This window comes from Misgurnus anguillicaudatus, chromosome 21, assembly GCF_027580225.2.
Source record: "Misgurnus anguillicaudatus chromosome 21, ASM2758022v2, whole genome shotgun sequence".
Lineage (NCBI taxonomy): Eukaryota > Metazoa > Chordata > Actinopteri > Cypriniformes > Cobitidae > Misgurnus > Misgurnus anguillicaudatus.
The window spans coordinates 17569683-17585553 of NC_073357.2; the positions used below are offsets into that span (position 1 = coordinate 17569683).

At 38.2% G+C, this 15871-nt stretch overlaps 1 long non-coding RNA gene, 4 other non-coding genes and 1 pseudogene across 5 annotated transcripts in view; all 6 read right to left on the bottom strand.

Moving 5' to 3' along the window:
- The window catches only part of LOC141353270 (uncharacterized), a 508637-nt gene that overhangs the window by 247143 nt on the left and 245623 nt on the right, over nucleotides 1-15871 (bottom strand). The gene's annotated exons all lie outside the window — the stretch shown is intronic.
- Nucleotides 2073-2195, bottom strand: LOC141354424 (5S ribosomal RNA; annotated as a pseudogene).
- LOC141354932 (5S ribosomal RNA) lies at nucleotides 2329-2447 on the bottom strand. The gene has a single exon (XR_012361360.1). It is a non-coding gene; the product is annotated as a 5S ribosomal RNA (ribosomal RNA).
- Nucleotides 2589-2707, bottom strand: LOC141358376 (5S ribosomal RNA). Its single transcript, XR_012364871.1, has one exon. It is a non-coding gene; the product is annotated as a 5S ribosomal RNA (ribosomal RNA).
- On the bottom strand, nucleotides 2861-2979 carry LOC141353658 (5S ribosomal RNA). The gene has a single exon (XR_012360756.1). It is a non-coding gene; the product is annotated as a 5S ribosomal RNA (ribosomal RNA).
- On the bottom strand, nucleotides 3643-3761 carry LOC141354943 (5S ribosomal RNA). Its single transcript, XR_012361371.1, has one exon. It is a non-coding gene; the product is annotated as a 5S ribosomal RNA (ribosomal RNA).

The window sequence follows — 15871 nt, forward strand, 5'->3', positions numbered from 1 at the left end:
TCAGAAGAACCAATGCCAGCAGCTCCTACTCTGTCAGAATCCCTTCCAGCTCCAGATCGACCTCAGGTTCAGTACCAGAGCCTATGTCATGCAGCTGGAAAAAGGCATGATCAGAAGCGGAGGTAAGCTGTAAAACCATTAGCAACCAAACGTATAAACATAAACATAGAATGAGACAAAGTTTGAGATCAGTTTGTTGTTTTTATGTGAGCTTTCATGCATATTACACATTGGAACGTTCTTGTTCACGGTCAGGGACTATTTTTTCTAGCGGAAGAAATGCTTTTACTGATATAACTTCATTAAAGTTGCACTAACACATTTTTTAACTTTAATATTGTGTGGTAACTTTTTTATAAAAGCAATAAGGTACTTGAGGCAAGTGCTGTGTCGTGAATAAGTGACACGAAGCGGAGTGCCTGCAACCCCTTCAGCCGTTACTTATTCACGATACAGCACAGCCTCTCATACCTTATTGCTTACATGTGAACATAACTGAATTCATCAGCTGAATGGTTTAAACTTAAACACAACAAACCATGTAAATTGATAGTCATACCCATTATTTCTTATGAATTAAACTCATCATCGCATGTATGATTTATTTTTGCAGGATAGATGTGGAAGAGTTTGTGAACCGGCCCATTCAACCTAAACCCCCTGTGGCCACGTACATCCCATCCAGAGCGTCAAAAGCACCTGTCCTTGTAGTGGTTCCTGCATAGCCACAGGGACCATCCATGATGCTCTGTGGGGCATCCAGCAGTCAAGGGTTCATACCTTTCGCACCGCCTCCTGCGCTGACATCCAGACCAATCAAGCCTCATAAATCCCCGAAGCCTTGTGGGGCCTACCAAGTACCCCAGTGTGGTGGGCAGGTACACGCCGTCCAAAGACAAGGCTGCTGAAAGTAGCCGAAAAATATTTACGTATTGCCCAGCAACTAGAAAGTCCACCACTTCAGGTTTTGAAGGTGTTGTGTTCAACAGTTTCGAACACTTCAAAAGTGTAGTAGATGAAGAACTAAAATGAAGACAAATAACAATTAGAGGGCCAACTACATCCCCCAAATCACAATAGCAGATTTCTGGGGTATGGCTTGTACCTGGTTCAGACCTGGATCAGACCTAGTTTACTTCATCCCCTTGTATATATTGTACACAGTATTGGGGAAAGTAACTTTCCCCAACACTGATTGTACTTATATTGTATATTGTTCAATGTGTACATGTATAAATCTTAAAAAGAATCCTGTAAATAATAACTTATTAGTACCTATTTAGCTATTTTCTGCTAAATTACTTAATAATTAATGTAAATTCTATTCTGTTTACCTTGTGACCTGTGTTATTGTTATTATTGTTGTGTTGTTTATTTATTTCTATAGATATATATTGTTGAACAAATAAAAAAAGAATGTTTCCGAATATATGATTCCTCTCTCTTGTTCTCCATTTGTCCACTTAATAGAGGTAAAGACTGTCACATGAAACTGTATTGAGTATAGCAGAGGCTGAATTACTTACCAGTATGGTAAAGATTAAGTATTTTTCTAAAATTCCATTAAGGCCATTTTATGTGTACATTTTTCATGCTTTCTAGAGGGCGAATAGGGCATATAGAGTGAATAATATCTCAGATATGAGCAAATTACACTTTATTCAAGTAGCCCTAATATAGCTTCTTAGATTTTTTCAGTGATCTTGCAAACATTGTAACTAAAAGTCTCAAGTTTATTTGTAAAGTGCATCCATTCATACATCAAATAGATATGAGCAAAAACATTTGTTACATTGCTTGTTTTTTTATTGTTTTCATTAAAGCATGATGTATGTTACATTAAGTGACAGACATCATATTATACTTAATAAAACATTGAAGTCAAAGATTCTAGTCTTCATGGTCTTACTCACAAAAACATAAAAAGAACAGTAAATTTAGAATTGATGTTCTGAAGTGAGAAAACATTGACCTCTATTTGGCCCCACCAATATCTAACACATGTCCTCCCTCCACCGTCCTACTGATCTGTTTACTTGGCTTTTTCCAAGGTGATCGGGACCCAGGATAGGGACTTGCGGGGGTCATGAGCCATTCCCAGGCGGTCTCCCATCCAAGTACTAACCAGGCCCGACCCTGCTTGGCTTCCGAGATCAGACGAGAGCGGGCGTGCTCAGGGTGGTGTGGCCGTAAGCGAGCGCTGACTCGATTCGAGAGCCACTTCAAGACTAATGTGGCAACGCCATGCCATCGGCGAACGCTTACAGAAAGGATGCATTTCTGGAAAAAAATTATATGAATAAATAATTAATTAAATAAAGAATTAAATGCTTACAGCACCTGGTATTCCCAGGCGGTCTCCCATCCAAGTACTAACCAGGCCCGACCCTGCTTGGCTTCCGAGATCAGACGAGAGCGGGCGTGATCAGGGTGGTGTGGCTGTAAGCGAGCGCTGACTCGATTCGAGAGCCACTTCAAGACTAATGTGGCAACGCCATGCCATCGGCGAACGCTTACAGAAAGGATGCATTTCTGGAAAAAATTTATATGAATAAATAATTAAATAATTAATTAAATAAAGAATTAAATGCTTACAGCACCTGGTATTCCCAGGCGGTCTCCCATCCAAGTACTAACCAGGCCCGATCCTGCTTGGCTTCCGAGATCAGACGAGAGCGGGCGTGCTCAGGGTGGTGTGGCCGTAAGCGAGCGCTGACTCGATTCGAGAGCCACTTCAAGACTAATGTGGCAACGCCATGCCATCAGCGAACGCTTACAGAAAGGATGCATTTCTGGAAAAAAATTATATGAATAATTAAATAAATAATTAATTAAATAAAGAATTAAATAAAGAATTAAATGCTTACAGCACCTGCTATTCCCAGGCGGTCTCCTATCCAAGTACTAACCAGGCCCGACCCTGCTTGGCTTCCGAGATCAGACGAGAGCGGGCGCGATCAGGGTGGTGTGGCCGTAAGCGAGCGCTGACTCGATTCGAGAGCCACTTCAAGACTAATGTGGCAACGCCATGCCATCGGCGAACGCTACAGAAAGGATGCATTTCTGGAAAAAATGTATATGAATAAATAATTAAATAATTAATTAAATAAAGAATTAAATGCTTACAGCACCTGGTATTCTGCCCTCCAAAGGCTAAGTGCAGTATCTACGCAAACACTGAAACTGAGAAAAATGGCTTTAAAGTTTTTTACACCAGCCAGTAAAACATGTTACTGCAATTTTGGCACACACGTTTCTCTGAAATGGGACAAAATTGAACCAGGAGACTTTGTCACAAGACACAACAGATCTCACAAAGCCCATTTGAACCCTTAACTCAATTTTGACCAAATGCGTAGTTACTGCGCTTTTGCTTTGTAGGGCAGTATTCCCAGGCGGTCTCCCATCCAAGTACTAACCAGGCCCGACCCTGCTTGGCTTCCGAGATCAGACGAGAGCGGACGTGCTCAGGGTGGTGTGGCCGTAAGCGAGCGCTGACTCGATTCGAGAGCCACTTCAAGACTAATGTGGCAACGCCATGCCATCGGCGAACGCTTACAGAAAGGATGCATTTCTGGAACAAAATTATATGAATAATTAAATAAAAAATTAATTAAATAAAGAATTAAATAAAGAATTAAATGCTTACAGCACCTGGTATTCCCAGGCGGTCTCCCATCCAAGTACTAACCAGGCCCGACCCTGCTTGGCTTCCGAGATCAGACGAGAGCGGGCGTGATCAGGGTGGTGTGGCTGTAAGCGAGCGCTGACTCGATTCGAGAGCCACTTCAAGACTAATGTGGCAACGCCATGCCATCGGCGAACGCTTACAGAAAGGATGCATTTCTGGAAAAAATTTATATGAATAAATAATTAAATAATTAATTAAACTAGAAAATGCATTTCGGGACGAACTGCAAAAGTGTGCTTGCTCTGGTGCCGCCGATTTAGTTTGTGCATCCTCACATTGGAGTCCCAAGTTCATGTACAAAGTTTGGTTTCAATACGTGAAAGCGTTCCTGAGATAAACTACTTCCTGTTTTGGCGGCGTCGACGCACATTTAGTTTTTGCGGTTAACTTATTTACTCACTTAAGTACACATAACCAAAAGTTTATAATATGGAATATAACATTGTTTTATGCAGTTTTTTGTCAATGCTAATTATTTCACGACCTCTATTTAAACTACAACCGCCATTTTAATAGCTGGCAAACATTAGGCTAGCTTCTAATAAGAGAAATTATACTTTTAGATTTCGTCAGGGCAGTAAAATCAGGTGTATGTTTGTCAGCGCGATATGCATGCAGTGGTGCAGGTGCTGGGCTGTGAGCGATGGGCGATTAACTTACTATCTGTCTGATTATTTAGGCTTCAACGTGGCAAACTCAGCCTAGATTCATGAAGATTTTAACAGAGGTGGAAAGAGTAGCCAAAAACTTTACTGAAGTTAAAGTAAAAGTAACTAAATAAATAATTACTCAAGTAGAAGTAAAAAGTATGCAATGAAAATAATACTCAAGTAGCGAGTTACTAGTTACTCATGAAAAAATAAATCTAGATATATGCACACACACGCACACACACACACGCACACACACACACGCGCGCACACACACACACACACACGCAGTGCCCTCCATAAGTATCAGAACAATAAAGACAAGCTTTTTCTGTTTGATGTGGAGACCAGAAATTGGTAAGATAAATATCAGTATGCCAGAAGTTTAGAATGTCACATTTTATTAACCTTTGTTTATGTTTCAACACATACATGCTTTAACAACAAAGAACAACAGCATTAAATGCTGACTTATGTGTATTGTACACAAATGCACATAAGTGAATCAAACTGATCCTACATATTTTATGCTTTTCATGTGTAAACAGTCAGGACACAGCTCAGTGCCCATTAAAAAAAATAATGTGACAGATTCTGTACTTTTGTCTCATGTTCATCTTTTAATGTTTAGACATTTCTTGACTCCACAACAAACAGAAGAATACTTATGAAGGGCACTTCTACAGTATGTGTAAAACTGCAACATACACCAACAGTACAGAAAAAGAATACAAGCACAGAATAGACAAGCATTTCAAATTAACAAATTAACTTTAGTCTCAATGTTGATGTAGCTTGTAGCTGAAATATCAGACAAGTAAACTGACAACAGTTTTGTATATGTATAAAGTTGGAATCTCCTAAGATGGTCTGAGGACATTGACAGTTTACACTATAACAAAACTCATGTTTTCTTACGTTGTCATGTCACGTGTGTTTTGTGAGAATCACTTACATCATACAGTACATTAAACAGCGAATCAGACGTCAATCATCGATGGATTTTCTTCAATCTGTGCTACAGTGTTTCTGGAGGTTGCACGCGTTTAACTGTGTCTGACGACGAACAGGTCGGCGGTCGCGCGTATGTAATGGCGGGTACATGTGTGAAGTTTTGCTTTTAGTTAAAAGATTGGTAAATTAATTTCCACGTCACCCAACACTGGTTATATTCTGCGTGTTTCTACATAGGTTACGAGTAAAACAGCTTCGGACGATTCCGTGTTTGAAGCGATCTGAACAATTCATTCAAACTGATTCGCGAACCACTTTAAAACATTTGGCCCATTCGCTTTGTAAAGAGTCGACTCAAAAGACTCATTTATTTGCAACACTTTGTAATGAAAACGACTCAAATGAGTCATTAATCTGCGAATGCGCCAGAAACACAAGATAGCAATTTAAAAATAAAATACAAATTTCGTAATTAATTAAAATACCGATGCCAAACGATCACTGCTACGCGAGGACGCGAAACTGACGTCTTTACAAACTAATACGTTTACAATGTATTACATTGATGAAAAAGGGAATTAAACTTGTCGTGCCATATATCACTGAAATAAAAGAAAGGGATTAAAATATGTCTGAATCATATAATTCCTACCTGTATGTGAAAATGCACGTTCTCCAGAGAGCTCGCGTTGATTCAAGCATTCAGAATATAAAATCCATTTGCAGTTTTGCGTCCGAAACCGCATACTGTATAGTGAATAAGATGAAGTTTACGATTCTAAAAATATGTATCCAGGAATCTGTCCATATACGATACGAAGATTGGGTGGCAGCCGAGGTTACTGAGTCGTCCACGGGCTCGCAGCAGAGTCTGAGGGTGTCGCCTCTTCTCCGGGCTTCTCTGCTTTCTCTTCCTCAGCTCTTCGCTGTATTGTGGCTCTTAAAGGAACACCGATTCTCTGAAAAGCTCTTTTAAATTCCATTTTGCCATTTTAACATTAAAACTACATCCCGCCATTGTTATTCAAACTTTTCCACGGAGCAATAGCCTGTTAGCTTAGCTTCTAAAGATGGCTGCCGCTATCTTTACATTCTGTCTAAAAAACACGTTTGAACGTAAAGGCTGCCCTCTACTGGTAAAGGCTAATGACATTTTTTATTTTTTACACAGGTTTTAATTGGACATTTTAAAGTGAAAATAACATAATATAGACATGTTACTGCAATGTTTTTTTATCTTGGGCATCTTCACATTGGAGTAAAGAGTTCATATAAAATTTTTGGTTAATAAATGTTACAGACATATTGAGATTTGAACTACTTCCTGTTTTGGCGGCATTGACGCACATTTAGTTTGGGCTGTGGCGCGCAAACGCTTCCGAAAATCAAAAATCCTTCTAGTAACTTTTGTGAGGCTCGGTCCAAGGATCGCGTACGTGGAATTTCATAAAGTTTGGACAAAATTTGTGACCTGTGAAACTTTTTTAAGGTTTTGTGTTCTCTCCAATATGGCGGCCGAACGACATGGATCTGTGACTTCATCTTCTCAAGCAACTTACACCGGTACTGCCCGAACATTTTAAAGTTTGAACGGTGTCTCTGCGTCAAACGGTCTGGTCGCTAGAGCTGACACAAAAAATCTACCCGGGAATAATAATAATAACTAGAAAATGCATTTCGGGACGAACTGCAAAAGTGTGCTTGCTCTGGTGCCGCCGATTTAGTTTGTGCATCCTCACATTGGAGTCCCAAGTTCATGTACAAAGTTTGGTTTCAATACGTGAAAGCGTTCCTGAGATAAACTACTTCCTGTTTTGGCGGCGTCGACGCACATTTAGTTTTTGCGGTTAACTTATTTACTCACTTAAGTACACATAACCAAAAGTTTATAATATGGAATATAACATTGTTTTATGCAGTTTTTTGTCAATGCTAATTATTTCACGACCTCTATTTAAACTACAACCGCCATTTTAATAACTGGCAAACATTAGGCTAGCTTCTAATAAGAGAAATTATACTTTTAGATTTCGTCAGGGCAGTAAAATCAGGTGTATGTTTGTCAGCGCGATACGCATGCAGTGGTGCAGGTGCTGGGCTGTGAGCGATGGGCGATTAACTTACTATCTGTCTGATTATTTAGGCTTCAACGTGGCAAACTCAGCCTAGATTCATGAAGATTTTAACAGAGGTGGAAAGAGTAGCCAAAAACTTTACTTAAGTTAAAGTAAAAGTAACTAAATAAATAATTACTCAAGTAGAAGTAAAAAGTATGCAATGAAAATAATACTCAAGTAGCGAGTTACTAGTTACTCATGAAAAAATAAATCTAGATATATGCACACACACACACACGCACACACACACGCACACACACACACACACACACACACACACACACACACACACACACACACACACACACACACACACACACACACACACACGCGCACACACACGCGCACACACACACACACACACGCAGTGCCCTCCATAAGTATCAGAACAATAAAGACAAGCTTTTTCTGTTTGATGTGGAGACCAGAAATTGGTAAGATAAATATCAGTATGCCAGAAGTTTAGAATGTCACATTTTATTAACCTTTGTTTATGTTTCAACACATACATGCTTTAACAACAAAGAACAACAGCATTAAATGCTGACTTATGTGTATTGTACACAAATGCACATAAGTGAATCAAACTGATCCTACATATTTTATGCTTTTCATGTGTAAACAGTCAGGACACAGCTCAGTGCCCATTAAAAAAAATAATGTGACAGATTCTGTACTTTTGTCTCATGTTCATCTTTTAATGTTTAGACATTTCTTGACTCCACAACAAACAGAAGAATACTTATGAAGGGCACTTCTACAGTATGTGTAAAACTGCAACATACACCAACAGTACAGAAAAAGAATACAAGCACAGAATAGACAAGCATTTCAAATTAACAAATTAACTTTAGTCTCAATGTTGATGTAGCTTGTAGCTGAAACATCAGACAAGTAAACTGACAACAGTTTTGTATATGTATAAAGTTGGAATCTCCTAAGATGGTCTGAGGACATTGACAGTTTACACTATAACAAAACTCATGTTTTCTTACGTTGTCATGTCACGTGTGTTTTGTGAGAATCACTTACATCATACAGTACATTAAACAGCGAATCAGACGTCAATCATCGAATTCATGGATCATGGATTTTCTTCAATCTGTGCTACAGTGTTTCTGGAGGTTGCACGCGTTTAACTGTGTCTGACGACGAACAGGTCGGCGGTCGCGCGTATGTAATGGCGGGTACATGTGTGAAGTTTTGCTTTTAGTTAAAAGATTGGTAAATTAATTTCCACGTCACCCAACACTGGTTATATTCTGCGTGTTTCTACATAGGTTACGAGTAAAACAGCTTCGGACGATTCCGTGTTTGAAGCGATCTGAACAATTCATTCAAACTGATTCGCGAACCACTTTAAAACATTTGGCCCATTCGCTTTGTAAAGAGTCGACTCAAAAGACTCATTTATTTGCAACACTTTGTAATGAAAACGACTCAAATGATTCATTAATCCGCGAATGCGCCAGAAACACAAGATAGCAATTTAAAAATAAAATACAAATTTCGTAATTAATTAAAATACCGATGCCAAACGATCACTGCTACGCGAGGACGCGAAACTGACGTCTTTACAAACTAATACGTTTACAATGTAAATGCTTTCTCTTCCTCAGCTCTTCGCTGTATTGTGGCTCTTAAAGGAACACCGATTCTCTGAAAAGCTCTTTTAAATTCCATTTTGCCATTTTAACATTAAAACTACATCCCGCCATTGTTATTCAAACTTTTCCACGGAGCAATAGCCTGTTAGCTTAGCTTCTAAAGATGGCTGCCGCTATCTTTACATTCTGTCTAAAAAACACGTTTGAACGTAAAGGCTGCCCTCTACTGGTAAAGGCTAATGACATTTTTTATTTTTTACACAGGTTTTAATTGGACATTTTAAAGTGAAAATAACATAATATAGACATGTTACTGCAATGTTTTTTTATCTTAGGCATCTTCACATTGGAGTAAAGAGTTCATATAAAATTTTTGGTTAATAAATGTTACAGACATATTGAGATTTGAACTACTTCCTGTTTTGGCGGCGTTGACGCACATTTAGTTTGGGCTGTGGCGCGCAAACGCTTCCGAAAATCAAAAATCCTTCTAGTAACTTTTGTGAGGCTCGGTCCAAGGATCGCGTACGTGGAATTTCATGAAGTTTGGACAAAATTTGTGACCTGTGAAACTTTTTTAAGGTTTTGTGTTCTTTCCAATATGGCGGCCGAACGACATGGATCTGTGACTTCATCCTCTCAAGCAACTTACACCGGTACTGCCCGAACATTTTAAAGTTTGAACGGTGTCTCTGCGTCAAACGGTCTGGTCGCTAGAGCTGACACAAAAAATCTACCCGGGAATAATAATAATAATAATAATAAGAATAATAAAACTTAAGAAGAACAATAAGTGTGCTTTTGCAAGCACACTTAACTAGAAAATGCACTTCCGGAGGAACCGCAAAAGTGTGCTTGCTCTGGTGCGGTCACTAACGTGATTTGTGAAATGTTACATTTTAGAATGTTTTTTATCTTGTGCATCCTCGCATTGGAGTCCCAAGTTCATGTACAAAGTTTGGTTTCAATACGTGAAAGCATTCCTGACACACACACACACACACACACACACACACACACACACACACACACACACACAGAAATGTATACAGGCTTGTAACCAGGGGTGCTTCCAGCATTTAAGGACATCCGGGGCTTAGCACAGACCATTTTATGTAAATACAGGGATAGCTAGCTAGCCTAGAACCAACTATAACGGCTGTGCTGCACATGTTCAGGGTTCGACATTAAGACTTGTCCGCTTGTCCGGGACAAGTGGATTTTTTGTAGGACAAGTGTAAGAAAAAATTAGTTGTCCGACTCCTCTATGAAAAATCCCTTGCTCTGCCACTGATTATCAAAACACAAAAAATACATTATATTATAAAACTTTACCCGGACAAGTGACTTTTGTGCATGGACAAGTGAAACACAAATTTACTTGTCCGAAGGACAAGTTCCTCAAAAAGTTAATGTCAAGCCCTCAGTGTTTTCTTATTACATTTTTTTTAGAATTGTAATTTAAATAATTTTAATTTTTGAGTGAACAATCCCTTTGAAGTGCCATATTTTACACACTAATTTTGTACATAATATACCAAAAATCCTTTAGTACTTAAGATAATCTTAAAAACATGAGACTTAAAGGTGCAGTGTGTAAATTTTAGCGGCATCTAGTGGTGAGGTTCCAAATTGCAACCAAAAGCTCAGTTCACAGCTCACCCCTCGCTTTTGAAATGCATAGAGAAGCTACGGTAGCCACCACAGGACAAACATGTCATGATTTTGTCCATTAAGACTGTAGAAACATGGTGGCACAAAATGCCGACTTCCATGTAAGGGGACCCTCTGTGTATGTAGATAAAAACATCTCATTCTAAAGTAATAAAAACATAACGGCCATATAAGAGCCATATGAAAGGTCTTTATACACCCCTGATAATATAGTTTTGTATATTATTTTGCATTTCTGTCAAGAGATCCTTCTAAAAATTACACACTGCACCTTTAATGTAGGCCAGAGTTCACGTCACAAAAAGCAGCAGATATAAGCTGCATTTTATTGATCATAAGCTCATTTTTAAAATAAGCGATAGGAAAGAGCGACAGCAGCACTGATAGCCTAATATCGTTTCATTTCTTTACTATTTATGAATATGATTGTGTGTTGAGCGTCTACGACAGGGCTATTCAATTAGTTTGTCATGAGGGCCAGAGATATATCAGTGATGATGACGACATATACATTTAAACATACTCATGTTGTATTTTGAAACTGCATAACAACAAAATAAGTGCATTGTACAATATACTTTTTCTACAAACATGTATTTTCAAACTGCATACAACAAAACTTGTGCATTGTAATATGACCAAGTAGGCTTTATCTACATCCAGACATGTTTGTATTTTGTATTTTAAAACTGCATAACAACATAAGTGCATTGTAAGATACCCGAGTTCTATTCTTATTCTACATTTAAAGGTGTAAATAAGAGCCATATCTACTCACTTAAGTACACATAACCAAAAGTTTATAATATGGAACATAAAATTGTTTTATGCAGTTTTTTGTCAAAGCTTATTATTTCACAACCCTTTATTTAAACTACAACCGCCATCTTAATAACTGGCAAACATTAGGCTAGCTTCTAATAAGATAAATTATACTTTTAGATTTCATCAGAGCAGTAAAATCACGTGTATGTTTGTCAGCGCGATACGCATACAGTGGTGCAGGACAGATGCTGGGCTGTGAGCGATGGCCGATTAACTTACTCGTTTAAATTGCATTCTTTTGTGAGAACGATGACTCGCATAATATTTGAGCCTTTGCTGTATGAGCAAGCACAGAGAAAACATTCGTTGTGGCGTTGACTAATGAATATGGATGATCTCTGTTCTTCTCTTCAATGGAGCGGGGCGTGGCTCTTTATAAATAATGCAGTAACATGAGAGACGGTACATCTCCCTCTTTTAATACAGTTAACAACGAAGTACAATATTTGTTTTCGATTTCACGTACACCATTTAAAAGCAGACATTCCAAGCATTATGTAGACATTTATCTTATGTTTCTATGAAAACAATTCGTTAAGTTACAGCTCATTTTTCTGACGTGTTTCTGAAAGGACGTCACTAAGAGAGAGAGCAAACCCGCATTATGTTTATTTTCTTAATTTTGCGAAAAGCACAACATTCTGTTTTTAATGGGAGTGGACAGAAAAAATACTAGACACTTTAAAGTTTTAAATGATGTATAAATCATATATGTAAGTCCAAAATCAGCAGAGTTATCTAAGTCTCTTTGCGGAGTGATTGAAAAATAAAGATTTTGCGGCGCCCGCGCCTCTGTCGACCCAGACTGTGAAATTAATGATAAAAGAAAATATTTCCCTCAGTGATTGACAGCATAATGCAATCAATCGTGTTCCCGTTCAACAGTAGCTAAGCATACGATTTAGATATATGTATCTTCTTACCTGAAGATCATGTAAATGGCATATACGCAGTCTTCTGGCAAAAGCTGTGTTTTTAAATGTGTCATACATTTCTGAAAGTCATGACTGTTTAAATACACTTGGCGTCACATGCATGATTTAAGGTAAAGTGACACTTTTTCGCGTCAATTCACAATCATTTAAATCATGCAGCTGTCATAGAGCCGACGCCAAACGATCACGCGAGCGAGGACGCGATACTGACGCGAGCGAAACTAATACGTTTACAATGTATTACATTGATGAAAAAGGGAATTAAACTTGTCGTGCCATATATCACTGAAATAAAAGAAAAGGATTAAAATATGTCTGAATCATATAATTCCTACCTGTATGTGAAAATGCACGTTCTCCAGAGAGCTCGCGTTGATTCAAGAATTCAGAATATAAAATCCATTTGCAGTTTTGCGTCCGAAACCGCATACTGTATAGTGAATAAGATGAAGTTTACGATTCTAAAAATATGTATCCAGGAATCTGTCCATATACGATACGAAGCTTGGGTGGCAGCCGAGGTTACCGAGTCCTCCATGGGCTCGCAGCAGAGTCTGAGGCTGCCGCCTCTTGTCCGGGCTTCTCTGCTTTCTCTTCCTCAGCTCTTCGCTGTATTATGGCTCTTAAAGGAACACTTGATTCTCTCAACAGCTCTTCTCTATTCCATTTTGCCATTTAAACCTTAAAAATACATCTCGCCATTGTTATTCAAACTTTTCCACGGAGCAATAGCCTGTTAGCTTAGCTTCTAAAGATGGCTGCCGCTATCTTTACATTCTGTCTAAAAAACACGTTTGAACGTAAAGGCTGCCCTCTACTGGTAAAGGCTAATGACATTTTTTATTTTTTACACAGGTTTTAATTGGACATTTTAAAGTGAAAATAACATAATATAGACATGTTACTGCAATGTTTTTTTATCTTGGGCATCTTCACATTGGAGTAAAGAGTTCATATAAAATTTTTGGTTAATAAATGTTACAGACATATTGAGATTTGAACTACTTCCTGTTTTGGCGGCGTTGACGCACATTTAGTTTGGGCTGTGGCGCGCAAACGCTTCCGAAAATCAAAAATCCTTCTAGTAACTTTTGTGAGGCTCGGTCCAAGGATCGCGTACGTGGAATTTCATGAAGTTTGGACAAAATTTGTGACCTGTGAAACTTTTTTAAGGTTTTGTGTTCTTTCCAATATGGCGGCCGAACGACATGGATCTGTGACTTCATCCTCTCAAGCAACTTACACCGGTACTGCCCAAACATTTTAAAGTTTGAACGGTGTCTCTGCGTCAAACGGTCTGGTCGCTAGAGCTGACACAAAAAATCTACCCGGGAATAATAATAATAACTAGAAAATGCACTTCCGGAGGAACCGCAAAAGTGTGCTTGCTCTGGTGCGGTCACTAACGTGATTTGTGAAATGTTACATTTTAGAATGTTTTTTATCTTGTGCATCCTCGCATTGGAGTCCCAAGTTCATGTACAAAGTTTGGTTTCAATACGTGAAAGCATTCCTGACACACACACACACACACACACACACACACACACACACACAGAAATGTATACAGGCTTGTAACCAGGGGTGCTTCCAGCATTTAAGGACATCCGGGGCTTAGCACAGACCATTTTATGTAAATACAGGGATAGCTAGCTAGCCTAGAACCAACTATAACGGCTGTGCTGCACATGTTCAGGGTTCGACATTAAGACTTGTCCGCTTGTCCGGGACAAGTGGATTTTTTGTAGGACAAGTGTAAGAAAAAATTAGTTGTCCGACTCCTCTATGAAAAATCCCTTGCTCTGCCACTGATTATCAAAACACAAAAAATACATTATATTATAAAACTTTACCCGGACAAGTGACTTTTGTGCATGGACAAGTGAAACACAAATTTACTTGTCCGAAGGACAAGTTCCTCAAAAAGTTAATGTCAAGCCCTCAGTGTTTTCTTATTACATTTTTTTTAGAATTGTAATTTAAATAATTTTAATTTTTGAGTGAACAATCCCTTTGAAGTGCCATATTTTACACACTAATTTTGTACATAATATACCAAAAATCCTTTAGTACTTAAGATAATCTTAAAAACATGAGACTTAAAGGTGCAGTGTGTAAATTTTAGCGGCATCTAGTGGTGAGGTTCCAAATTGCAACCAAAAGCTCAGTTCACAGCTCACCCCTCGCTTTTGAAATGCATAGAGAAGCTACGGTAGCCACCACAGGACAAACATGTCATGATTTTGTCCAATATATCTCCGCACAGCACGTTTATTAAACACAAGATCACTCGCATGTGCACACATAAGTTACTGCTTTCATGAGCAACACGTGAGGTAATGGCGGCGGCTGTAAACAAACATTGAGCACGTTTATTGTGCAAGTTTATCATGCTTGTCCCTTGTTGTGTTTCTACTATAATGATATAATGATTACAAAAACACAACTAAGAGTCCAAACAACGATAGGCAGTTGTTCTTTTGAGCTTTTTACTGCACACAAAACTTTATCATGATTAGGCTACTATGGTTTTTAAAAGGTAACTTATACTTGTGAAATTAATATAATATATATATCTCTATCTATATCTATCTATCTATCTATCTATCTATCTATCTATCTATCTATCTATCTATCTATCTATCTATCTATCTATATATATATATATATATATATATATATATATATATATATATATATACAGAGCCGGATTAAATAAATGGACTACACTAGGCAGGCTGCATTTTTTGAGGCCCCCCCCCATCGAGGTTATTTATGAATTGAAATCTGAAACTTACCAAAAGTTAATTCACATTTTACATAGCCTAGTATTTGGTTACAAATTGTTTGTATGCCAAATTAAGTCTTGTGTTGTATATTAACCAGTCTATCAGACTATTTTTTGCTAAATGTATTATTTATACGTCATTACACGGCTCTATTAAATGCTATTAAATTGATTATCCTCACCTTATCCATTGGGCATTGGGAGTGTCATTATTAAGGCAGTAGTACCAGTAAATAACCAATAGGTGTCAGTAATCCGCGGGAGAACTTCGCTGCATATTTCTCTTCAAGATTGAGAATCGCAACGAAATCCTCGTCGAGCAACACGTCCACTGAGGTAAATGTCCTCAAAACACTGGTTATTTATGTTTCAGTTATATGAATTATATAATAACAGTTTTTATATTATGTATACCAGTTTTATCTCGAAGTAATGGTAGTACTTAACTCTAATGTATCGTTTCTGAGGCTGCTAGATTTTTCTTTACGCTATTCACGTTTGTGAAGTGAATTTAAAGCACATATTGCTTGCATTTGACTTAGTTAGCCACTATCCATTGGTTTTGTTATCATGTTTGGTGAGATATCTAACGTGATTACTGGGGCTTAAAGAGTAACTAAACCCTAATCC